We start from the raw sequence: 26,278 nt of genomic DNA, 5'->3' as shown, positions 1-26,278 counted from the left end.
TACTCAAGCTCAACTTTTTCATATCATATAAGGAGGCACTACCTTATCCACTTCAATATGAGATCTTTGATTGGAACATAAACAGTTTTACATGATGATTTCTAATCATAACAACATCAAGAATGCTTAATACAATTTTATGAATACATATAGCACAATACATACTTAAGTGAAAGCTAATCATAAGAAACATGTTTCATGAAAACATAACATTGGGCATTAATTTGTAGTACAATATGCACGTATTAGAAGAAAACATGTTAAGTTCAATAATATACATACAAATCATATAAGGAATAACTAACCTTAGCCTTGAATAGGAATTATACAAAAAAGGGTGAAGATAGTGGGACTTCATGTCGGCCTCGACCTTCCATGTAGCTCTGTAACACCTTCAAAAAAATCCAAGAATCATTGTTAAACCTAACATAGGTTCATAAAGTCTACAAACTGTCTCTAAGCTAATTTTAATTGATATAGGTCATTTAGGATATTTAAGAAACAAAATTTCCAAAACGTCCAGTAAGTAAGTTCAAACGGATGATAATGTGCCTTAGCCTACTTGACTATGTTTTAGGAGTCGGAATTGTGAGAACGTTTGTGTAAAGGTAACTAATGGTTGTTTAAGTTGTTCCATTGTTAAAACGTCTGGGTACGACTCCCCAAGGACCAATAAAGGGCCCTTGAGGAGGACCCGTGTAGTTTGATAAAGCATTGCCAGGCAATGAGCATCGATGGGACAGATCACAGCCCATGTGTGGATCGAAAGGGAATCGATGCCACCGTCTTCCCACACTTAGGCTGGTAGAGAAGGTCCCTTCCCCTTCACGGTTTCTGGCATCGAAGGGGAATCGATGCCACTGTCTTCCCACACATAGGCTAGTAGAGAAGGTCCCTTCCCCTTTATGGTTTCTGGAATCATCGACGGAGTGAGGAGGCGCTGGATACAGTCCGTCTAAGGATTGATAGGGCGTCGATGCCACCGTCATCCCACAATTAGAAAATTGGAGAAAAGCCTTGTATGAACCAGTGAATGAACAAACTTACGGATGTGCAGCAGGGACCATCGGTGGACCAAAGGTCTGTAGATCGAGGTCTCATCGATGGGGTCTGCAAATTCCAGCACGTTAAAATTAAGTTCAAGTAATTAATTAAGTGGTTTAGGGGTTAGTTGGAAACTAAAGATAGACTAATTATGATTATTATGTCCTACTATAAATACCCTGCACCCTAATTAATCAAAACATAACTCTCAAATGAACCCTCTTCTTTCTCTCTTCTTTCAATCTCTAATTGCAAAACGCCATTAGAAGCTTAGCTTGGAAGGTGAATTGGGGGCCGAATAAGGGTGGATTCTTCATAAAATTGTTTATAAATATTAATTTAAGGGTTCTATTCATCTTTGAGATCCTTTCCTCAAAGGGTTCCTTTAAAATAGATTTAAAAAAGATGAGTTTTCATATGGGTTTCATTCAATTACAAAATTGAATTTATGGATTAAGTCGTTAATGAATTTTTTGGGTTATATTGAGTAGATTAGCGTGTAATTCAGCTTCTTTATGGTGATTGTTGATGGTCAAAATTGAAGAGTATGATTCTCCATCCATCACCCTGGGTAGTGATCCTGACCTATATTGTATTGTGATCATTCAATTGTGTTGGTTGTTGAATAGATTACTATTCTATGGTGTTATTACGATTGAATCAAAATGAGTTATAGGCCTATCATGTCTTGAGATGTGATTTTTAGGGTAGTGAATTACAATGTGAAATTAGCCCATGTACCTTGACTCAAGTTATGATCTAAAGATGAATTTTTTTATAGAGATGCAATTGGCCTTGATCTTATTGGTTATCATTGTGTGATGATCTTACTCCCCAAGATGGGTTCAGTTATGGATTGATGGTAAGACCTTGATGATAAACTATGAGAAAGACTTGGTAAGTCTTAGAATCTCTATCTTTACTTCCGATGTGATTAAATATTGTTAACCCATGATATTACATTGGAGTATGCCTTATACTAGGATTATAGGGTTTAATGATGTTGAATTGACATTTCTTGACTATGTTGTTAGGTTGATTAAGGTGTATGTGCTATAAGGATGGTGAAAACTATGAATGAGCCTTAATATGTTATGAAATGCTAATGTTTTAACCTCACTTATATGAATTGTAATGAAAGGAATTATACTCAAACAATTCTTATGGAGTTATTGATGATGATGATTATACAAGGGGTTGACTCTATGGCCTAAATTAAGTTATGATTGATAATAAAAGACTTAAAGACATTTCAAAAAGGGACTCTATCTTAGCATTGAGTGAACTAGATAGAGTAGTGTCCTTTCCCACATAGGGAAGGTAGGAACACTACATTACTCTTGAGATAAGAGACTGTAATGCATGAGCAGAAAGAGGTTCCCAACTAAATCTCCTAGTTGTTGAACTATGTTTCCCCCATAGGAATACTAGCTAGTAGATCTACGTAGTTTCTATGTTACATGTTTTGGTACTACTTTGGCAAGTAGTCCGCCTTCTGTCAGTGTAGGGTTTTATGACATCGGATTCCACACTAGTTCATGTGATCTATGTCGGCTAGGGAAAGATGTTTCAAAAATGTAATATAAATAAGAGGATTCGAACCCTAACTTGGATAACCTACGATGTCTAGTTTAGTCTAGGTTGGGGTATGGGGCTCTACCCTTACATTGAAGTAGTTAGCCTAAGGGGAGTCTTAGGAGGAGGTTTTTATATGTTTATGTTATGATAATATTTGATGTATATATGATGTATATGTACCACTATTGATACTACATGTTTAATAGTTAATTTACGAATATGCCTTGGATTATAATGATAATATACGATGAAATGCAAGCCTAAATTCCATTATTATAATGATAATATACGATTAAATGCAAGCCTAAATTCCTTGATATGTAAATTCGTACATTTCTCATGTTTTCATGTGGAGTATACTTTATTGAATCAGGTTATGGGGCTTTGCTTGGTCATTGCACTTATTGACTGTATAAGGACTTGTGAGTAGTTATCTTGCTTATTATGATATGTTTGACTCTTAATCATTCTAGTAATAGTATTCCTTGATGTAAGGGTTCTAGTAAATCATGACTTTAAGTATGTTGGGATAAGTATTACTTGTTGAGATAGTAAGCATGTTTGGTTGGTTAATATGACATACTTGACTTTGCATTAGTTCCCTAAAAGGATAACTCGGCATATTTTGATAAAAAGTCCTTTTTGCATGTTTTGCTTGTGTATGTGCATCAGATCTCATACTTAGTACATGTGAAGTACTAACACCATTTTCTTCCCTTTTTCCCAATTATTTTAATTTTTTCTTGTTGAGGAGCTTTGGGAGGCTATATTATTGAATGCTTATACTATTCCTTTTATCCAAGTTTGGTAGGTCTTCAACATTCGACGGTAATGCCATCTTCTATCTTTGGATTTTGTTATGATCTTATTGACTGTATCATTTCATTCCTTGTTATTTGAATATAATACTTTCGTATGACCTATACATGGTCTTGTTGAATTATTGTAAGGGCTATGCCCCTATTGTGATATCTATTTAGATGGTATGAGATGAGGCAGTCATTGAGAAAATTTTCTATATTCTTTTATATGTATGTTCACTAAAAGTGAAAGGCTATGTAACCTTCCTATATAAAATTTATATGTAAACATGATATGAATATATATATATATATATATATACACACACACACACATAATGTGTATGTAGAGGTCTATGTAAACCTCCGAGTAGTGATAATGAATGTTTTGACTGTTTCTGCATTTTTAAATCTATAATTGTAATGACATTAATCTAAGAGGCTAGTCTTAGTACTTCAAGATGTCGAGGATGCCTGTTACGTCTAGGGGGTAAACCCGGATGTGACAAACATGGTAGTAGACCATGACGTTGAAAATCATTGAGTTATGTCTCTCTCTTTATACCACAACTATATAGGTTTGTATTTATAATTGTAAGGCGCGCCACACTTATAAGTAGGAACCTACATGACGCTTAGGAATCACTCTCTTTCCTGGAAATGTTCTGTCGTGCAAATAGAGTATACTTATGGTGTGCTTTTGCATCTAAATCCTATCGTTGTGCTTATAGGAAGTATGAACACTCGAAGGAATGCGGTTCAAATATTTGAAGAGAATGTTGCTAATGCGGGAGTTCATCCCCATGATGACCAAATCCCTCCACTTGATGAAAATGCTAATGTTGATCAAGATACGATTGACCCTTCATCTATGAAAGAGGAGGAGATGAGGGTTGTTCTTTCTCAAATGGCTCAAGCCTTTACTACGCAAGCACAAGCCGCCACGGTTCAAGCCCAACCTATGATGGCTTAAGCCAATGGGGATGTTTCTCCCTGTTCTCAACAACAAGTCACAAACTATGGTTTCCCGTCGAAGCGACTTCACTCGAATGAACCCTCCTATTGTATATGGTTATAAGGTTGATGAACACCCCATAAAATTCCTTGATGAGGTCTACAAGATGCTATATGCTATGGGGGTCTCTTCAAGTGAGAAGGACGATTTGGCTTCATATCAACTCAAGGATATGGCTCAAACATGGCATGTGCAATGGAGAAGCAATAGGTCATTCCGGGGTGGTCCGGTGACTTGGGAGATCTTTAAGACTACTTTGGTAGATCAGTTCTTCCCTAGAGAGATGAGGGAGTAGAAAGTGACAGAGTTCATCAATCATTGTGAAGGAGGGAAGAGTTTCCATGATTACTCTTTGGAATTCAATAAGTTTTCCAAATATGATCCTTCTTTGGTCTCCGATCCAAGGATCATTCTTCATTGTGTTTATTGATGATATTTTTTTATATTCAAAGAATGAGGATGATCACATGGGTGATTATAGGGTAGTGATGCAAACCCTTAAAGAACATCAATTGTATGCTAAATGTAGTTCGTGTGAGTTTTCGTTCAGGTCAATGACTTTTCTATGACACATTATCTATAGTGGGGATTAGGTAGACCCAAGGAAAACAGAAGAGGTAAAAAATTTACCTAGACCATTGACTCTGACAAATATTAGGAGTTTCTGGGTGTAGCAGATTACTATTGGCAATTCGTGGATGTGTTCGCATCCATTGCGTCTCCTTTGACTACTCTTACCCAAAAGACTAAAAAGTTAGTGTGGTCGGAGGATAATTTTCGAAACATAGGCGTACTTCTACTGTGGTGTTGACATTACTGAAGGGTACAAAGGGTTTTGTTGGTGTATTGTGACACATCCTGAGTGGGTTTGGGGTATGTGCTTATGCAACACAGGAAGGTGATACCTTATGTCTCTAAGAAACTAATGGTGCAGTAGAGGAACTACCCCACTCATAACCTTCAATTAGCGGCCGTGATTTTTGCTTTGAAATTTTGAGGCATTACTTGTATGGGGTTCATGTTATGTTTTTACCGATCATAAGAGTCTCCAATATGTGTTTAACTAAAAGGAGTTGAATCTCTTACAAAGAAGGAGGCTTGAGTCATTGAAAGATTATGATATGATTGTCCTTTATCACCCCGACAAGGCTAATGTAGTCGCGGATGCCCTAAGTCAAATGACGATGGGTAGTGTATTCCATCATGACGAAGCCAAAAAGGAGTTAGAAAGGGATGTACATAGGTTGGCTATGTTAGGGGTAAGGTTAGAGAGTTCTCCGGATGGGGGTGCCATAGTTCATCATAACTCCGAGTCATCTTTAGTGGTTGAGGTGAAGTCCAAACAACACCTTGATTTAGGCTTAATGGAGTTGAAAGAATCGGTTCTTGACAAGTTCAATGAATCATTATCCTCAGGGTGGGATGCTGTGTTAAGGTACCAAGGGAGATTATATGTTCCCGATGTAGATGGGTTGAGCGATTGAATTCTACAATAATCAAATGGGTCCCGCAACTCAATTCATCCTGGGTCGACAAAAATGTACATTGACCTAAGGGAGATATATTGGTGAGTAGGTCAAAAAAGGGACATAGCTGAGTTTATCGCTAAGAGTCAAAATTTTCAACAAGTAAAGGTCAAAAACCTAAAGCCGGGTGGCTTACTACAAGAGACCCAAATTCCTACTTTGAAGTTGGAAGATATCAGTATGGACTTTGTAGTAGATTTACCTCGGACGCAAAAGTCATATGATTCCATTTGTCGTGTTGTATATCAATTGACTAAGTCCGCTCGCTTTATTCCTGTCAAATCTTTGTATTCGGCGGAGAATTATGCAAGAATTTTCAAAGATGAGATTGTGTGCTGCCATGGCATTCTGTTATCCATCATATCTGATCGGGGTATTTAATTGACATCTAGATTTTGGAGGTCGTTCCACACATGATTAGAAACTTATGGTGAAATCAATGTAGCATTGCTCTTAAATTAAAAAACTTGAAATCTTGTGTTTCGCTTGTCTTGAGTTATGGTGTGCATCTATATGGTGAGTCTTTATGAAAAGAGAAGTAGCATGTTGTTAAATTAAACTTTGTGCTAATCGACTCATGTATTGTGTTTTGAGCTCATAAGTGTTGTAAGAAGGAAATGTCTCATGATAAAGTGTTTTGAGCCTTATTTGTGGTAATATGTGTTTTGATATTTTCCTAGTTTAAATGACATGTTCTATGTTTATTTGATATTGTTGATTTGTTGGGCTGCTAGTCTTGGGTCTATTCTTTCCTTCAATACAATTTTTGTGTCATTTGGGGACGAATGTTCCTAATGGGGGATAATGTAGCACTTTGATAAAAAATCCATGACTCATGGTAAATCCTAACATAGGAGTCATAACATCTAAAAAATGTTTCTAATTCTATTTTTAAAGGATATAGGTCATTTAGGAGATTTAAGAAGCAAAACTTCAAAAATGTCTGGGAAGTTGGTTCAAAGGGATGATAGTGTGCCTTAGCCTGCTTGACTAATTTTTATGAGTCTGATTTATGTGAATGGTTGTGGAAAGGTAACTAATGGGTATTTGAGTTGTTTAATGGTTAAAACATTCGGGTACGACTCTACAAGGAGACCAAGGGACCTTAAGGTGGACCCCTGCAGTTTGATGCAGTAAGGCCTGGCAGTGTGCATTGACGGGATAGATGATGGCCCTTGTGTGGATCGAAGGTGTAACAATGCCACCATCGTCCCACACTTAGGCTTGTGGAGAAGGTCCCTTCACTTGCAGAGTGTCTAGAATCATCGACGGAGTGCGCTGGTGTAGGATACACTCCGTTTGTGGATCGTTGAGGTGTCGATGCCACTTTCGTCCCACACATACAAAATTGGAGAAAAGCCTTGTCTGCAAAAGTCCCTGAGCGGACATACGGATGTGCAACATGGATCATAGGTGGACCAATGGTCCTTCGATCGAGGTCTTGTTGATGTGGTTTGCGAATTCCTGCACGCTTTAAATTAAGTTCATTTAATTAATTAAGTGGTTTAGGGGTTAGTCAGGGATTAAAGATAGACTAATTAAGTTGATTAACTCCTACTATAAATACTTTCAACCATCATGAATCAAAACACAACTCTCAAATAAACTATATTCCTTCTCTCTTCTTTCTCTCTCTATTTGGAAGACTCCGTAGAAGCTTAGCTTGGAAGATGAATTGAGGGCTGGAAAATGGTGGATTCGTCATCAAATTTCTGATAAACATTAAGTATGGGTTCTATTAACCTTTGACATCCTATCCTCAAAGGTTTCCTTCAAAATAGATTTCAAAAAGTTGAGTTTTCATAAGGGTTTAATTCAGTTACGAAATTGAAGTTATGGATTGAGTTGTTAATGGACTGTTAGTGTTATATTGAGTATATTAATATGTAATTCAACTTGTTTATCGTAATTTTTGCTGGTTTGGTCCAAATTGATGAGTATGATTCTCTATCCACAACCCCAGGTATTGATCTTGACCTACATTATATTGTGATCATTCAATTGAGTTAGTTTTTTGTTATATTACTATTCTATGGTGTTATTTTGATTAAATTAAAATGAGTTATAGGCCTATCATGCTAGTTCTTGAGATGTGATTTAGAGTTGTGAATTATAATGTGAAAGTAGCCCATGTACCTTTTCTCAAGTTGGATCTAACAATGAAGTGTGTTATACAGATGCAATTTTCCTTGTTATCTTGTTTGTTATCATTGTGTGATGATGTTACTCCAAATGTTTTGTTGAGCTATGGGTTTATGGTAAGACCTCGTTGATAGACTATGAGAAAGACATGGTAAGTATTAGAATTTATATCTTTACTTCCAATTGTGATTTATTGTTGTTAACCCATGATATTACATTGAATATGCCTTAGACTAGGATTATTGAATGTTATGATGTTTCATTGAAATGTGTTGACTATGTTGTGAGATTGATTGAGGTGTACGTCTTATAAAGATGCTGAATACTGTCAGTGAGCCTTAATATGTTATTAAATGTTAAAGTGTTAACCTCACTTATATGAAATGTCGTGAAAGGACTTATACTCATACAATTTTTATTGAGCTATTGATGATGATGACTACACAACGGGTAGACCCTATAGCCTAAATCATGTTATGATTGATAATAAAAGTCTTAAAGAAATTTAAATATGGACTCTAGCTTTGAACCGAGTGAACTAGATATATCTATCTATATAGATAGATAGATCTATCTATCTATCTATCTATATATATACACATATATATATATATATGTATATATATATATATATACATATATATATATATATGTACATATATATATATACATATATATATATATACATATATACATATATATATATATACATATATATATATATACATAGATATATATATATATATATATATATATATTTGTATACATAAAGGTCTATGTAAGCCTCCAAGTAGTGATAATGAATTTTCTAAATTTTTCCTCATTTTTCAACCTATTAGTGTAATGACATGAAACAAATTGGCTAGTCTTAGTCCTTCAAAATGACGATGATGACGGTTAGGTTTAGGGGATAAACCCGGATGTGACAAGCTCCCTCAATAAGGTGGTTCGTCCATATAGCTTTTACGTAGAGAACCTCCTTATTCCACAATTTCTTAACTTGGCGGTCTAAGATTTCAACCGGGACTTCTTCGTATAAAGGTCCTCTTTTACACCCTAAACCTTCTAGAGGAAGAATGGAAATCAGATGATACGTACACTTCTGAAGCATAAAAACGTGGAAAACCAAATGAATCATGGCCAACTTATTTTGAAACTTGAATTCATAGGAAAAACTCCTATGTTGATTCAAAACATCATATAGGCCCACATAACAAGGACTAAACTTCTCCTTCTTTCCAAACCTCATCACCCCATTCATGGGTGAAATTTTTTAGTAGACCCAACTTCGTACTTTGAATTCAAGGTCCTCTTTCTATTGTCGGCATAAGATTTATTTTGACTTTGAGACATTTTTATTCTATCTTATATAACCCAATCCTTCTCGAGGGATTCATATACCAAATACGGACAAATTAGAGCGAACTCACCTACATCATACCACCAAATCGGGGATCTACACCTCCTCCTATAAAGTGCCCCGAAAGGTGCCATAGAGATAGTCAAATGGTAGGTATTTTTGTAGGAGAACTCTATCAAAAGTAGGTGGTCATTCCAATTTCATTTGAAGTTGATAACGTATGACCTCACCATATATTCTAGGGTTTGAATAGTGTGTTCCACTTGACCATCCGTCTTGGGATGAAAGGCGGTACTAAGCTTCCCTTTTGTATCAATTCCACTTTAAAAAAGCCTTCGAAAAATGGGAGGTAAATTGAGTGGCTCTATCCAAAATAATAGATATAGGGGATATATGTAGCTTCACTATTTATTTAAGGTACACTTTGTCATAATCTTCCACCAAATAAGTGACTTTGATGGGAATAAAGTTTGCCGACTTGGTCAATCCATTCACAATGACCCATAACGAATCGTGTTGCCTTCGAGTACGAGGAAACCCAACTATGTAGTCCGTGTTAATATCCTCCCACTTCCATGTTTTAATATCTATATTTTGAGTTAAGACACCCGTCCTTTGGGGTTCCACTTTTACTTGTCGTCATTTCGGACACTTGGAAAAAAAATCCACTAAGTTCCTTTTCATACCGTGCCACCAATATTTTTCGTAAGTCATAGTACATCTTTGTGGCTCCCATGTGAATGGAATATCAGGAGCCATGAGCCTCATCCATTATCAATTCCCTCAATCCATCCACATCCCTTAGACACAATATTCCTTGGTGCGTAAGCACCACATCTTCTCCTTGAGAAGGACTCATTAGATTTACTAAGGACCGTTTCCTTTAACTGCATTAATAGAGGATGAAGATGTTTCTTTTATTTCACCCTAACAAATAAAGACAACGAATAGTTGTGGAGAACCATGAAACCAAACGTTTGGAGATTCTTCTGGTCGGACACCCAAATGAGCCAACCTATGAACCTCTTTTACTATTTCTTTCATAGCATCAACCATGTGAGTCACACTACCCATGGACAGTCTACTCAAGGAATTCACTACCACATTATTTTTTCTGGGATGGTAAAGGTCACTCATGTAATAGCCCTTTAAAAGTTTTAACCATCTTATTCGACGTAGTTTCAAATATTTTTGGGTAAACACATATCGTAAATTTTTGTGATTGATTAATACATTAATATGTACCCATAGAGATAACGTCTCCATATTTTAATCAAAAAAATACGGCCGCAAGTTCAAGGTTTATGACTTGGATAATTCTTTTCATGAGTCTTGAGTTGCCTAGAGTCATACACTTTTACTTTTCCATATTGCATAAGCATACACCCTAGACCCACTCGGGAGTTATCACAATAAACCCCAACGTCATCTGTACCCTGTCGTAAATTCAATACCGGGAAGATCATATTTGACTTTATCTTTAAATAATTGGAATATCTCTTCACATGGTTTCGAACATTTGAAAATGCATTTCTATTGGGTCAACTCCTTTCATTATGATGGGATGGATAAAAATCCCTCAAAAAACCTCCTATAGTAGCCGACAAACCCTAGAAAACTTCGTATGTCAATAGGATTCATTGGTCTTGGACAATTCTTGATCACTTATGTCTTCCTCAGATCAGCTTTTACCCCCGATATATGATCATGTTTGGGTTTTAAATGTCTGGGAAAAAATCCGGTAGTACAATGCAAGGGTCCTGGAGAGAGGACCCAAGTTGATGTGTAAAGGTGCCCTCTACGTGGTTTAGGATTTGTTGGGAAGAGGAGAGGCCAAAGACTTGTCTAAGTCCCCAACCAGAGACAAAAAGGATGGTCCTTTAGTACAGGTATGGACCGTCCTTTGGCAACCGTCATTGGGGCTGGTAATTACGTACAATTCACTTTTAAGTGAAGGGTGAAAGTGTAATTTCATCCCACATACAAATAAGAGTATACGAGGTTCATTATGGATCTTTTTGATATTTAAAAGTGTTTATAAGTGCTTAAAACTTAGAAGATTTCATTCTTCAAAATCAAAACACAAATCCCATAGAATTCTCTCAGAACTCCATTGGAGTCAAAACTCAAAGAAGCGCTTGGATTAACGAATTGAGTGGAGAGTCCTCATCAAATTTAATAATTAAATTCATCAAGTTATGGATTTTTGAATTCGAAACTATCTTCATCAAGGATCCCAACTCTCAAGAAGGTTTCTAAAGCTTTCATGTTGACTTGTCAAGTTTAATGTTATGTTCAATGGGTTCTTCCATTAATGGTTTTTAAATATTAAATAATGATTTAATTATTATTTTATTGATTATTTTATCCTAAATTACATAGGAACCCATTAATTTGATGAACCCTAGTTTTTTACCAATTTATGGGTTACTTGCTATTGATCTAATGATGATGAATTAGTATGTAGTTTTATGTAGGTTCTTTATTGATGTAATAATTGTAGTAAATTAGTATCTAGGTTGCACTATATTGATAAATATGTAGTAATTTGACCTAGATAATGAATATTGTCATAATTATGTTGAATTTATGGTTATGTCCGTCGATAAGGACCTTGTGATATCAATGAGGGTTATTTGGCATTGGATTGAGGTTTGATGATGATGTGGTGATTAGATTCCATATTGATTTTACTTTTATGATTATTATACTTCAATTTTATTGTGATTGGTATGGTCCACCTATGGTGACGGTGTTATGTGCTTTACTTGCAATAAATGTGGCCTTGTCGCGTTTTTTTAAGTAATATGATGGCCATGACCTAGTTGACAAACTAGTTAAAGTAATATGACTAATTTTATATTTAATTATATGAAGTATGATGATATATATGTACATTTTTAGTAAGGTGAAAGTATATGTGTTCTATTTATGTTATGTAGATGATGATGTTAGACTATGACTATGTCTTTTGTGTTGTCTTAGGGTTGATATATATTAATCCTACTTGGCTATATGATTCTATTATGGTCATCATTTGTTGATATTATAGTAAATAGAATGTCTTGATGATGATAAGAGTTATTTCTATGTGCTTCTAGAATGATATGTGAAGTCTACTTGGCTATTTGCTTGACTTGTGTCCTTTGCTTGATGTATGTATGAAAAATAATATGTGAAGTCTTTACTTATTATGATAAATTCTCTATGTCTTGCTTGTATGAATGACTTGTGACCTTAAATGAAGTAAAGAGGGTCTCGTATGTGAATCCTTAAACTTAGAAATACAGTTATGAATATTGAAGTTGTTAGCCATAATGGTATCCTTCATAGTAAATGAATGATGGACTTATGGTTAATTGGATTTAATGGTATCATATTGATACTTAGTAAAGTAATAATAAGCTTCCTGTAACCATTGGGGCCCTACTTAACCTTTCTTTTGTAGGGTAAATGTGGCTGAGTTATGAACATTATATGGAACCCTTTTATATGAACCTTAAGTGTAAATAACTCAATGAGAATGAAGGTTAGCACCGAGTGACTATTGTAAGGGAAGTAGTTTTAGTTAAATAATGAGACTTGATTATAAAGCATGCCCTTCATAGTCCTTAATCATGTGCCTACATGGGATGTGTCTAATATCTACCATTTGCAAGTAGAACACCCATATCGGAGTAGGTTAAAACTTCGGATTCCATATCTTTCTATCATACTCTATATCGCTTATAACCTATTCTCATTATATGTAATATCTATTACCATTAGAGAAGTTTTTGGAAGTTTAAGTGGGGTTATGGGACGCTATCTAGACATTGCAAATAGGATTTGAATGTGTTCATTGGAGTATCCAGGTCTTGTCAAACACCATTACTTGAATGTACTTTATGTGTTGAATGTCTTCTAATGAACTAATGAATGTAATTATGTAAGTTAATAAAGTATGTCGATTGAATAAGTACTTATTTAGATTCGTTAAAAGTTTTCTAGTTAAGGTGTGAAGGGGGCACTTGAATGGTCACTTCATATCTTACCTAGTAGACTCTTAACATTGAACCTTGTTAGGGAATATGTTTAGCATGTCCACATGATCTAAATTTAGGAAGTCTTAAGAATTATTTAGGTAGTCTTGAAGAGGTCAATCATGGACATTTTCTTCTTGATTTACTTATGTATGTCTTTTGATAGCCTTTGGTATGAGAATGACATATTATTTATATGTTGATATGTTCGATGTGTTGTAAGTGTGTATGTGTCTTATTATAAGTATTCTTAAGGGTCCTTACCATATGTTTAGGGAGGTTGTATGCACGGTCTCTCTTTGTGTTGCTTAAGTGGGTGTTAGGATAGATTTTAGTGACAAGATTACTTGCTATAAAGTGTCTAAATGCATGGTTAGATACTTCATTGTAAAGTGAAGGGACTTCACCATAATAGTTAATTGAGTTATTGTAAAGTGACTTCTAAAATACGATAATTGGTCGAAGTATTATCTTATGTGTTTCTATGTTGTTAAATGTTGTTCTTGCAATTATACTATATTTTTTAAATAAAAAGATTCATATTTCTAATAAATGTCCATTTTCATGATTTTCGTGCATTATGCCATATTTAATACTTGTGGTTGTACTAATCCGTGCTTTTATCTACCTCTACAGTTAATGGTAGGTGAGGAGCATTTGGGAAGGAAGACATGGACAATAGTATCGTTCAAGAGAGGTCGAAGTATGTCCTCATTTGACTCGAGGGCATATATGTCTCTTATTACGTTTCTTATTGAAGAATTGTAATAGACTAAGTATTTCTATATTAGTATTTTATATGGGCCGTGCCCCAAAAGTATTCCCGTGTCTTAGGTTTGATGAGATTGAGACTTAATATTTCCTATGACTTTATGTCAAAGTGTTTTAAAAGACTACCATATTTTTTAGTGAAAACTTTTGATTCCGCATTACTTTTCATTATGTATCTATGATGAATGATACATAACCGCTTGGACAAGACCTTCGAGAGGTCCAGTACGCCGTTTGCAAATCTGAGATTGCCCCTAACTTTTAGGGTGTGGTTTTGGAATGTGACAAGCTTTGTATTAGAGCATAGCTTATGAAAGTAGTATTAGGAATCAAAAAGTCTCAGCAAGTCACATCTAGTAGAGCCTTGACCGTCGGTGTGAGATGCGACACATTTATGGGTAAGAGGTTAAAGGACGATAGAGTTACCCTTCTTTTCTACTCCTATGTCGTGCCACAGATTAAAATATATGATTACTCTTTTCTGATGGTTTCCCTTGTGTTTCTACAAAGATGAATACGATGAGGACACCGGCTAGGAGAGTTGAGGAGAATCACGTGCAAGAGGAGATTCTCCTAAAGTTGAGAAAGTTCCTCAAGGATAATAGTCCGGAGGAGTCGGGTCCTATTGAGTGGGAAGAATTTAAAGAAGCTTTTCTTCCTAAGTACTTTCCCCGTGAGAGGAGAGAAGTTAAGGTGCAGCAGTTTATCAATCTCAACCAAGGAAATATGATTGTTGAGGAATACTCTTTGAAGTTCTCTATGTTATTTAGATATCCCAATATCTTGTGTCTAATCCAAGGGAAGAAATGAGTCATTTTGTGACCATGTAGTGGGGAAGGAATATCGTATGGTGATGTTACATGATAATATGACCTTAGCTAGACTCATGGTGTATTCCCAATCGATTGAAGATTCTAAACTTAGGAGGATGTCTACAATCTTGAAAAGGAGTGGTTCTAGTGACTAAGAGCAATCTAGGTTTAAGACGAGGGCTAAATATCAAGAAGAACCTAGGAGTTCTAAGGTAAAATTGGATAAAGGAGGTGGTTCTCAAAACGGTAAACCTACATGTCTCTTTTATGGAAAAAGGCATTATGGTGATTGTCTAAAGGGTAGCGGGAGTTGCTATGGTTGTGGAAAGGAAGGACATAGAGTTAGATATTTTCTTAATATTGATTTTAGAGAAAAAGAGGGTAAGAAAGTTGCTCCTAGTGTTCTAAATGATGATGCTCCAACAAAAAGGTGGTTGTACGAACTCCAGACAAGAGGATCAAAGCAGGATGAGAATGATAATGACGATGAGGGCAAGTCCTTGTTTTTTTCCTTTTAGTGATATGAGATCCTTCTAAGTGGGGGATTATGGTTAGTACATGAGATACAAAGTTATAGAAGCATGTTGAATGTGCATGATGTTTAACAGTTTTGTTGAAATTGAATTTCATTAGCTTTTTGCATTGTGCATTTTATAAATCCATTACTATGTTCTATGATGTGTTTATAAAATGTTGTTTTGCATATTAGTACGTTTCTATCATTAATTTCCAAAAAGTTGCATTTTCAAAAAAAAATCTAATTTTACTGTAATTTACTACTTATTCATTGTAAAATTCATGGAAATTTGACTAATTCACTCTTTTGTCTAAAATTGTTGAAATTTCTTTAGAACTGATGTATATGCGTACAATATGGAATATAAAATGACTTTTCGTTATGTGGAACAAAGAATATGAGTTTTGTAGCATAATGAGTTATAGAATTCTCTTCCAGTTTCTTGTTGTGTTGTGAACTTTTGACTTTTTGATATTGATGTTTTATTATTGATTATATATTGTATTGTATTTAAGTTAGCTACTAGTTGAATCTTTATTATTAGAATTTTTCGGAGAGTGGCAATAGTCATTGAAGGACGAGTGTTGTCCAAGTGGGGGAGATTATAATACCTCGAAAATGACTTAGGTGAACTAGATCCTAACATGGTTGTAATGATGGTCTATGATCCTAATTGTTATATCATATAGTATTGTGGAAGTGTGTAAGAGTTTAGGTGATTTGGATGTGAAACATCAAGGGACGACTAAGACGTTCGACGACTAAGTCACCTATGTTCCTCATATGTGCTTCTATGTGTTAATGTGTTATTCATGAGGTTATAGGGTCCTTAAATGAATTATTATATTGTACATAGGCAGTGTGTCATGTTTCGTGATGTTTAGAGGCCAAACGTCCAAGATCGTCTATGACGTTCGAAAATGTTTCCCTGAAATGACCTTGTGTTTCTAGGCATGTTTCGTCTAGTTTTATATGTTTGTTTTTTTGTTAAATTCGTGTGAGAGGTGCTAAACTAATATACAATCATCTTTGGATTGGAAACGTCCAGGAAAACATCCCCAAGGACCATCCAATGGTTCTTAAGGAAGGACCCAAGTTGGTGCCCAAGGCTGCCAAAGATAACCCAAACCACGGTGGCAATCGGTACCCAGTGGGTCAGTCTATGCCTCTTTGGTAGGGTTTCGTTGTTTAGAATTAATAAATGGGGTAATATAGGCCAATGACAAGCCTCAGTTCTCAACCACGGACCAACAGGATGGTCCATTGGTCTAGAGATGGGCCGTTGTTTGGCAACCGTTGTTGGGGCTGGGTTATGCGTGCAGTTCACTGTTAAGTGAGGGATGAAAGTATAATTTCACTCCACTATAAGAGTATTGGTTGTTAGTTAGTGATCTTTTCGGTATTTTAAATGTGTTTATAAGTCTTTAAAATATAGAAGATTTCATTCTTCCAAACCAAAATCCAAATCCCTTACAATTTTCTCTAGAACTCCATTGGATTCAAAACTCAAGAAAGGGCTTGGATGGACAAATTTATTGGATATTCTTCGTCAAGTTATTTATTTTTATCCTTGAAACTCTCTTCCTCAAGGATCCCAACTCTCAAGAAGTTTTCTAAATATTTAAAGTTGAATTGTCCAATTTTATGATCTATTCCATGGGTTCTTGCACTAATGGTTTTTAAACTTTGAATAATGATTTAAGTTTTATTGTATTGATGATTTTAACCTAAATTACCTATTAACACATTAATTGGATGAACCTAGTTTTTGACTAAGTTATGGGTTACTTGATATTGATGTAATAATTATGAATTCCAATGTAGTTTTATGGAGGCTATTGATTGATGTAATAACTTTAGTTAATTGATATCTAGGTTGGACAAGATTGATGAATATGTTGTAAGTTGACCTAGTTACATGAATATTTTTATAATTATGTTTATTTAGTTGTTATGGACTTGGGTAAGGGCCTTGTGATATTGAATGAGGTGATTGGGCATTGGATTGAGGTGTTCAGGGTGATGTGGTGGTAGGATAACCTATTTCCTTTATTTTTTTATTATTAGACTTCAATTTTATGTGATTGGTACGTCCAATTATCGTTGAATCGTTATGTGCTTTACATGCCATTGATGTGGCATTATCGGTGTTATTTAAAGTAATATGATGATCATGGTTTTATAGGCAAGTTACACAAAGTAAAGTGACTTATTGTATAGTTAATTAAGTGTAATATGTTTATATCTATCGACATGTTAAGTAATGTCAAAGTATACATGTTCTACTGATGTTATAGAGATTATCATGTTAGACTATGACTATGGCTTTGTGTGTAGGCTTCGGGTTAATGTATGTTAATACTACATGACTATATGAGTCTATGATTGTCATATTTATGTTGATATGATAGTATATAGGATGAATTCAAGATAATAAGAATTATTTTGATGTGTTATAGAATGACATATAATATGAGTTAAAGTGAATTATGTGGTGTCTTGTCTTTGTTGACTTATGTCCTTTTCTTGATTTATGCATGAAAGTCATAATATGAAGTCTTTACATAGGATCCAAAGTATATTAGTCTTTCTTTTATGAAATACATTTGACCTTAAATGAAGTTAAGAGAGTTTCATATGTGAATCCTTAAACTTAGTGGTAAGGTTATGAATGTTGAAGTCGTTAGTTGTAATGGTATCCTTTATAGTAAATGAATGATGGACTTAAGGTTAATTGGCTTTAATGGCATCATATTAATACTTAGTAAAGAAAATGCAAGCTTCTGGTCGCCATTTGGAGGCATCCCTAGTTGACCTTTTTTTTTGTAATGTAAATGTGATTGGGTTATGATCTTTATATTAGAACTTTTTATATGAACCTTAAGTGTAAATTAATCTATTAGAACGCAGGCTAGCACCAAGTGAGTATGGTAAGGGAAGTAGTCCTAGTTAAAGAATGTGAATAGATTACGAATCATGGGTTCATATTCCATAATCATGTGCCTACATGGGTTGTGTCTAAGTTCTACCATTGGCAAGTAGAAAAGCCTCATCGGAGTAGGTTAGAACATAGGATTCCATTTCTTGCTATCATGGTCTATGTTCGTTATTGCCTATTCTCATCATATGGAATATCTATTAGCATTATGAGGGTTTTATGAAGTTTAGGTGGTTGTATGGGATGCTATGTAGACATTGCACAATAGGCTTTGAAGGTTTTAGCTGGAGATCCTAGGTCTTGTCCAAGACCACTACTTGAATGTTCTTTTTGTGTTGAATGCCTTGTAAATAATATAATTAATATAATGACATAAGTTAAGGAAGTGTGTTAATTAAATAAGTACTTGTCTAGAGTACTTAAGGGTTGTCTAGTTAATGTGTGAAGGGGGCATAGGAATGGTTACTTCGTATCTTACCTATATGAGTCTTATGTATGACTCTATTTAGGGAAGATGTTGATTATGTGGACATGATTTAAACTTAGGAAGTATTAAGGTTTATTTAGGTAGTCTTTTAGAGGTCAATCATTGACGTTATTTTCTTGATTTACTTAAGTAAGTCTTTTCATAGCCTCTCGTATGAGAATGTCATATTGTTTATATGTTAATATGTTCGATGTCATGTAAGTGCAGATGTGTATTTTTATAAGTATTCTCTAGGGTCATTTAGGTATGCTTAGGGATGTTGGACGGGAGGACTCTCTTTATGTTGCTTAAGTGGATCTTAGGACAACTTTTAGTGAGAAGATTACATACTAGAAAGTGTCTAATACATGGTAAGACACTTCAGTGCGTCACTGTAATAGTGTATTGAGTTAATGTAAAGTGACTTCTAAAAATATTATCGTTTTACATTTCATAAATTATTTATTTTAGTTTTCGACTTTTTAGAGTCGCCACTTAATTTTTTTAAAATATCAAGAAAACCTCGTTTTCAAAAGACTTATAACAGAAAATCAATTGAAAACATAAACGGGGCTTCAGGGATTATTATTTTTATTTTAGGACGGTTATTATGACAGCTAAAATATTCGCTGACTCGCGATTAACCACTAACCTACTTCTTTGGCTAAAAAGTACAACTTACAATTTTTGAGAACACAAAATATTTATAGTTGTTACAAAAAAGTGAAATGCTAGTTTCTATCAAAATGAGTTATTTAATTTCCAAATTTATGTATCTTTAATTTGTTTAGACTTGATTGAATTAATTTAATTACAAGAAAATGGTGTCTTAGCGGGGATTTGAATGTTCTAAACTTAGAACTATCGATAGATATGCAAACAAATAAATACATGGTTAAAATAAAGAGAGAGAGTGACAGAGAAAGAAAAAGAATTGGATCCAAATCAAATTTCTGTCCACTTGGACCGGCTTTTCGTACCCACTTTGTTTTGGGCCTTAGGCCCATTTAATTTGTACTTTTCCTAAATTTTAATAATCTATTATTGGTAAAGACAAGGGATTGGGCAAAAAATAACGAAATACAACACATAATTAAAATGAAATAAAATGTGGGCCTTGTACCTAAATTCTTCGACTCTCAATTCCCCCCCCCCCCCCCACTCAAAATTTTTAGCTTTTGGATCTAGGCGTCAATCTTATGGCTCGACTAGAAGAAAGAAATTTTGAGCTTTTGTGGATATCCAAAATCAAGAGAGTGAGATCGTGACAAACCCATACAAATTTACATGAAAACATAAAAAAGAATAATAAGAAAGAGCTATGGTGCAATACAAAAAAATAGGATTTACATACTACCACGTTTTTAATTTAATCATTGTGGAAGACAAAGTATTTTATAAAAGTCTCAAATCAACACATGAGATAATTAAATGATATTAATTAGCTAACACTATAATGTAATTTCAACAATATAAGGCCGATAAGAAACAAAATTAATATTTCATTCTATGTTCAATTGGAATAGTTGAATTACGACAAATAAATGACCACATGCTTAAAATAATCTGGTAAGTGAAAATGACAACAGAGTAAGTAGCTCAAACCAACATTCTTCATTTCATAAACTTATATTATTTATAAGAAATATCATTTAGATGCAATCCATATTCATCAAGAAACTAATATACACAATACATATGGATAAAAAAAATTAAACTAACAGCATACTCCCACTAAAGAAGATAAAGTGAAAACCAAATTTCATATCTAACTAAAGAGGGACTCACAAGTTTGTTCGACGTAAAAGAAAATTTCTATTCCTATAAAGAATCAAATCGACAAACAAATTAATGATAGGACGATTTTACTTTATGTTGACAAAGCTAGATTAGATGTTCAACATGAAACTACTAAGACTAAAATCAGCTTGGCATTAAATAAAATGAAGAGAAGAAATAATAATAACAATAACAAACATAAAAATCGCATATTCAACCCTTCAGGATAAAGAATAGGAAGGAAAGCGAGAAAATTGAGCTACAAAGAGACCATAGAAACACGATCAGATCTAGATAAAGAATTATGATATGAGACTCGATTATACAATCTATTAATGAACTTAAAATAGAGAGAAAACAAAGAGTATAAAAAAAAAGAAACCATTGAATCAAACAACTTAAACAGGAAATTTAGACTATCCTTTAAAAAAATTCTAAGCACCAGAAAACTTGGAACAAAATAAGATGTAAACAAAGAACTACCAGATGGAGGAATATAAGCTATTGCATTCTACCTTTAATCAATAAGGAGAAAAACAACTTTTACACAAAAAAAAATCAATATTTTGCTTCATTTTATAGAAATAACAAATTAACGGTAAAAGAAAGTTGCAGAAGATTCAAACTCAACAAACAAAAAGACCACAATGTTAAGTACAATCCCACAATTTTTTAGCTCTATGTTATGACTAATTCAATGGAGCAACTACGAACATGTACATCATATCAAACATAAACAAACCATCAATACCTTACCCAAATGGCCATGTACAAAGCTTTTCCAACATGAAAAAATATCACATCGAGATGGAAAGAGGAGCGAGGAGAAAGCTTAAAAGGAAGAAGTTTTACCTTTTTCGGTGCAGCGAGACTGAGACGAGACCGAATGATGGAGTGAGAGCCTCCACGACCACAAAAAATAGCAACAACGAACACGAATGGGCAAAACAGAGACCGGCCTGTGCAAACCATGTTGGGAACGTGGTTCTTGGTCTCTATACGACCCCCTAAACTTTTCTAACTATGTTCTGTCTCTTCAAGCTGCTAGTTTTTTATACTAATCCTTACATTTTCACGACCTTTGTCTCCAGAAAATTTTTAGATTAAACCAAAATCCCCCTCACAGTGAAAAGAAAAATACAATATATAGAAGACCAATAAGGGTTTTGGAAATTGGGGAAAAGAGGATAAAAATTGGATCGGATCTTTGGCCCATCACTTCGAAAATTCAAATATCTTTCACTAAATTGGAGAGGAAAAGATTTTCTGAATATGCATACCCATCCCTATATACAAAAGAAGGGGGCGGGCAGCTAAGATTATTCTCCCATTCTTGCGCCTAAACGTGGAGTGCTCTCGCGCAAGTAGGACAATTAGCATGCTGCTGCTATTGTACGAACTTGAAGAGAGGGGACGCTAGAGAAGACACAATGACACGTGATTTTCCTTTGAATTTGTTGTGTCGCTGCTTCACGTGTTTTCAAGGTATTCTTACGCGCGAAAAATGGAGAAGAGGAAGACGCAGATGGGTCGGATTTAAACGGGAATGGGCTGGATGTTTTTTTTTGTGCTTTTCTTTTGGTTTATTGAAATAAGCTCGTAGGTTAAATAAATTAGGTTGGGCAATTGGGAAAGGAGTTAAGGGATTTTGGCCTGCATAAAGGCATGGCATCGGCGCAATATAGATTACATAATTTTAGCAACTCTAGATTAAAACTGTAAGATTAAAAAAATATCCGACTAACAAAACGAATTTACATAAATTATTTAAAAGCTTCTTAATCAAAAAAAAAAATAAAACAAATAACTCAATTCTAAAATCATTAATTCAATTGCAAAATAATTAGCTCGAAAATATGACTATAATTTAAACCGAAATAGAATAACTAACTGAAAAGGTAATACCTTTTGAGACAAATTTCCATAATTATAAAGTATTATAATTGTATGGAAGCAAATGTATTATCTAGAAATTATAAAAATTGACAAATATAGTTAAAATATCATGCAAAATATGTATATATATGCATATGTATATTTTAATTTTATTAGTCTAATTATTTTGAATTATTTGAAATTGAAGAAGCTCAATAATTAATTATACCGAGGAAGATAAAAATAGGGTGTCAATAATAATAATTGGTCTAAGTTTTATATTATGTGTTTCTAAGTTGTTAAATGTTGTTCTTATGATTATAATATTATTTTTAAATGAAAAGATGCATATTTCTACTATATGTCCGTTTTTATTATTTTAATGCATTATGTCATACTTAGAACATCTAGTTGTACTAATCCATTATTTTATTTATCTCTATAGTTGTTCGTAGGTGAGGAGTATTTGGGAAGGAAGACTTTGGCTGTAGCATCATTTAGGAGAAGTCGAAGTATGTCCTCATTTGATTCGAGGGCGTAGATGTCTTTTATGTTTCTTATTGAAGTATTGTAATAGACTAAATATTTTTATATTAGTATTGTATATGGGCCATGTTGCAAAAGTATTCTCATGTCTTAAGTTTGATGTTATTGTGACTTTGTATATCGTATGACTTTATATAAAAGAGTTTTAAAGACTATGATATGTTTTTGTGAAAATTTTTTATTCCGCACTAATTTTCATTATGTATATGAAATGAAGGATATGTAAGGGCTTGTAAAATACCTCCAAGAGGTAAAGTATGCCGTTGCAAATCCGAGATTGCCCCTAATGTTTAGGGTGTGGTTTCGGGATGTTACAATCAAACATCCCTAAAACTTTCTTTCGGACTTGATATAGCCATTATGACTTCTTATTCATCTATTTTGTCTTGACAAATTCCGCAACATAATTTATGACATTGATGAACCTTCTCTTAAAGTCTTATTTTGACTTATTTGTTAAAGTGTTCATTTACAATATCACGGTCTACTCTAGGAGTAGGGAGAAGCATGAGAAACATTTTAGAATTGTACTTCAGCTGTTGTGAGACCCCTGGTACTTTAAAGAATTCACTTAATGAGGTTTTTTTCTTGATTCAATGGCATTCTAGGAGCACGTAGTACAAAAGAATGTACATATAATGGGTAATACAAAGATTGAGGTAGTTTGTGATTGGGCTTTGGAAACTTCTTTGATTAAAGTTTAACACTCCGAAAGTCTAAGACCTAATCTAGAGTATCACATGAAGATATAATACAAGTAATATTGTTTTAAGGCCTAAAATAATGTATTTGGAACATTTAGGAAGTTTTAGACTCACAACATCAAGAAACGCCCATGATGTCCGGTGAATTGTGACATGTATAGTAGTGTACCTTTCCATGTTTCATGGTGTTTTCAGACTTGGAAATTAATGAATCTTGGTAGAAAGGTGTTAAAATAGAATAAGAATATTTTTAGGGTCAAAACGTCCAGGTAAAAGTCCCCAAGGATTCACCTTAACGGTCCTTGGACAGAACCCTTCCAATTGACAAAAAAAAATCTTTCTCTTGACAGTGCACACCTACGAGTCAAACCACGGGCCGTCGTTTGATCAAGTATACATTGATGCATACGCAGGTGAAAACTTATATATTTTACCATAGTCCCCAAAATTCTAGTAACTGACGTAATCGACGGCTTGTCAATATAGTGGTGTCGATGGACCTATTTACTGAAGGTCAAGGTCTCATAGGTTAGGTTTATTTTTTACTTCCTAATTTTAAATTGAGGGAATTTATTAGTTAGTTTGTTATAAATTAAGGGTTACGGGGTTTCTAACTTAATTAGTTAAGGGACTATATAACACCTAAACATAATTAAACTAACCCAACACCCAACAATTCCCCAACTCGAATCTCTCTACCTTCCCTCAAGTTTCTCTCTCTTTCCCCAAATAACAAAATTGAAGACAAGGTTAAAAGGCATTAGGTCTGAAAGAATTCAAATATCTCTCCATAATTATTCAAGGATAGTTAAGGTGTGGGAACGCTTCACTCTTGGGATCTCTTTCCCCAATAAGCTCCTTCAAATTGATTTCGAAGGATGTCAAAAACATGGTTTTCCTTCTTATTCCAAAATAGATCTTTCAAATTTAATTTTTATTAGTTTACATTGATTATTAATGATAGAATAAAGTTGTTCAAAGTATAATTGTTGTAGTTCATGATCATTGTATTGGTTTGTGATCAATTAGATCCTTTACCCTAACAGTAGTTATGAATTCGACATGAAGACTATTAGGATTGTTATAATTAGTTATTTTATTGTGACATTTAAGATATTACGATAATCATCAGTTAGTTATTGTATAATTATGATGAATTGAAGATAATATCTTGAACAAGGCTTTTGAAGGTTAAGCGGTAAGACTTTGTCATCTTGAATCCTTATTTCAATTATTATTATTTATGCTTGATATTAATGTTCACTTGAGATGTTACATGTTATTAGATTAGGTAGGTGATAAAATGAAAAATGTAATTGAAATGTCTTTAATGTATGAATTGTGAGATTATAATAAAGGTTTATTGATATAAGGTTGATTGTGTATCACTTATGTGCCTTACTATTATAATGATGATGGCGAGTTAGTCTCATAAATAAAGGGTTGTAATGAAATTACATTCACGTACAATACCTAATAAACTAATGACTATGAATATACAAGGCGTTAGTCTCATATGGTCTATACTAATATATGAGGATTACTAATGACTTAAAGACATTTTTAAAACGGAATTTAGCTTATCACTGAGTGAACTAGTTATTAGAAGTGATCATTCCCAATGTGGGAACGTAGGTTCACATTGTTTCTCATGAGATAGATATTATAATGCCATTGTGCATAAAAAGGGTCTCTAGTATGTCTCTTAGTTCTTGAATTATGTTGCCATCATTGGAATATTAGATAATGGATCCACCAAAAATGCTATATTAATGTTTTGGTCCTACATTGGGAAGTAAACCACATTCTTTCGGTGAAAGGTTTAATGACACTGGATTCATGTTTAGCTCACATGGTCTATGTCGGTTAAGGCAATTGTTCCCAAAGGTAAATTGAAAGTTATAAAGTGAACTCTAACTAAGAGGACTTAAGGTGTTATTCTTAGTATAGGTAGGGGTATTGGACTCTACTGATGCATTGTACAAGATGGTCTTGAAGGAAGTGCTAGGTGGATGTTCTTATGCTCTTATGACCTTTAATGATATGCAAATAGTATTTTTTTTATGTTTATGATCCTATATGATGTTAGTTTCACTTATAAAATTTTAAGTAGTTTATATTGATAAAGATAATGATGAACACACATGATGTTATGTTATGTAATGTTAGGCTTTATTTATGATCTCTTTCTAGGTTTGCTTTGCAATGTGGGTGTGATATGGCTTCTTATAGACAAGTCACTTGTAAGCTTGGGAAGGGGTTATGCGTAAGGGTCTTGTATGATGTGATGATATGAACTCTTATACATGCTTTGTTATTATGTTTGAATTGTTTTGGCTATATGATCTTGATATGCTAGTATACATGTGATATGACTTTATGT

The 26,278-nt window shown here is 34.1% G+C and overlaps 1 long non-coding RNA gene across 1 annotated transcript; it reads right to left on the bottom strand.

The window, feature by feature from the left end:
* On the bottom strand, positions 1-22,495 carry LOC101254794 (uncharacterized). The gene is made up of 2 exons (XR_182727.5): positions 21,623-22,495; positions 1-392 (listed from the first exon to the last, which is right to left on the bottom strand). It is a non-coding gene; the product is annotated as an uncharacterized lncRNA (long non-coding RNA).
* Between the last annotated feature and the right edge of the window lie 3,783 nt (positions 22,496-26,278).

Source organism: Solanum lycopersicum, chromosome 5 (genome assembly GCF_036512215.1).
Source record: "Solanum lycopersicum chromosome 5, SLM_r2.1".
NCBI classification, from domain to species: Eukaryota; Viridiplantae; Streptophyta; class Magnoliopsida; order Solanales; family Solanaceae; genus Solanum; species Solanum lycopersicum.
The sequence above is the reverse complement of the archived record's forward strand: the minus strand, read 5'-3'. Positions and strand labels throughout refer to the sequence as shown.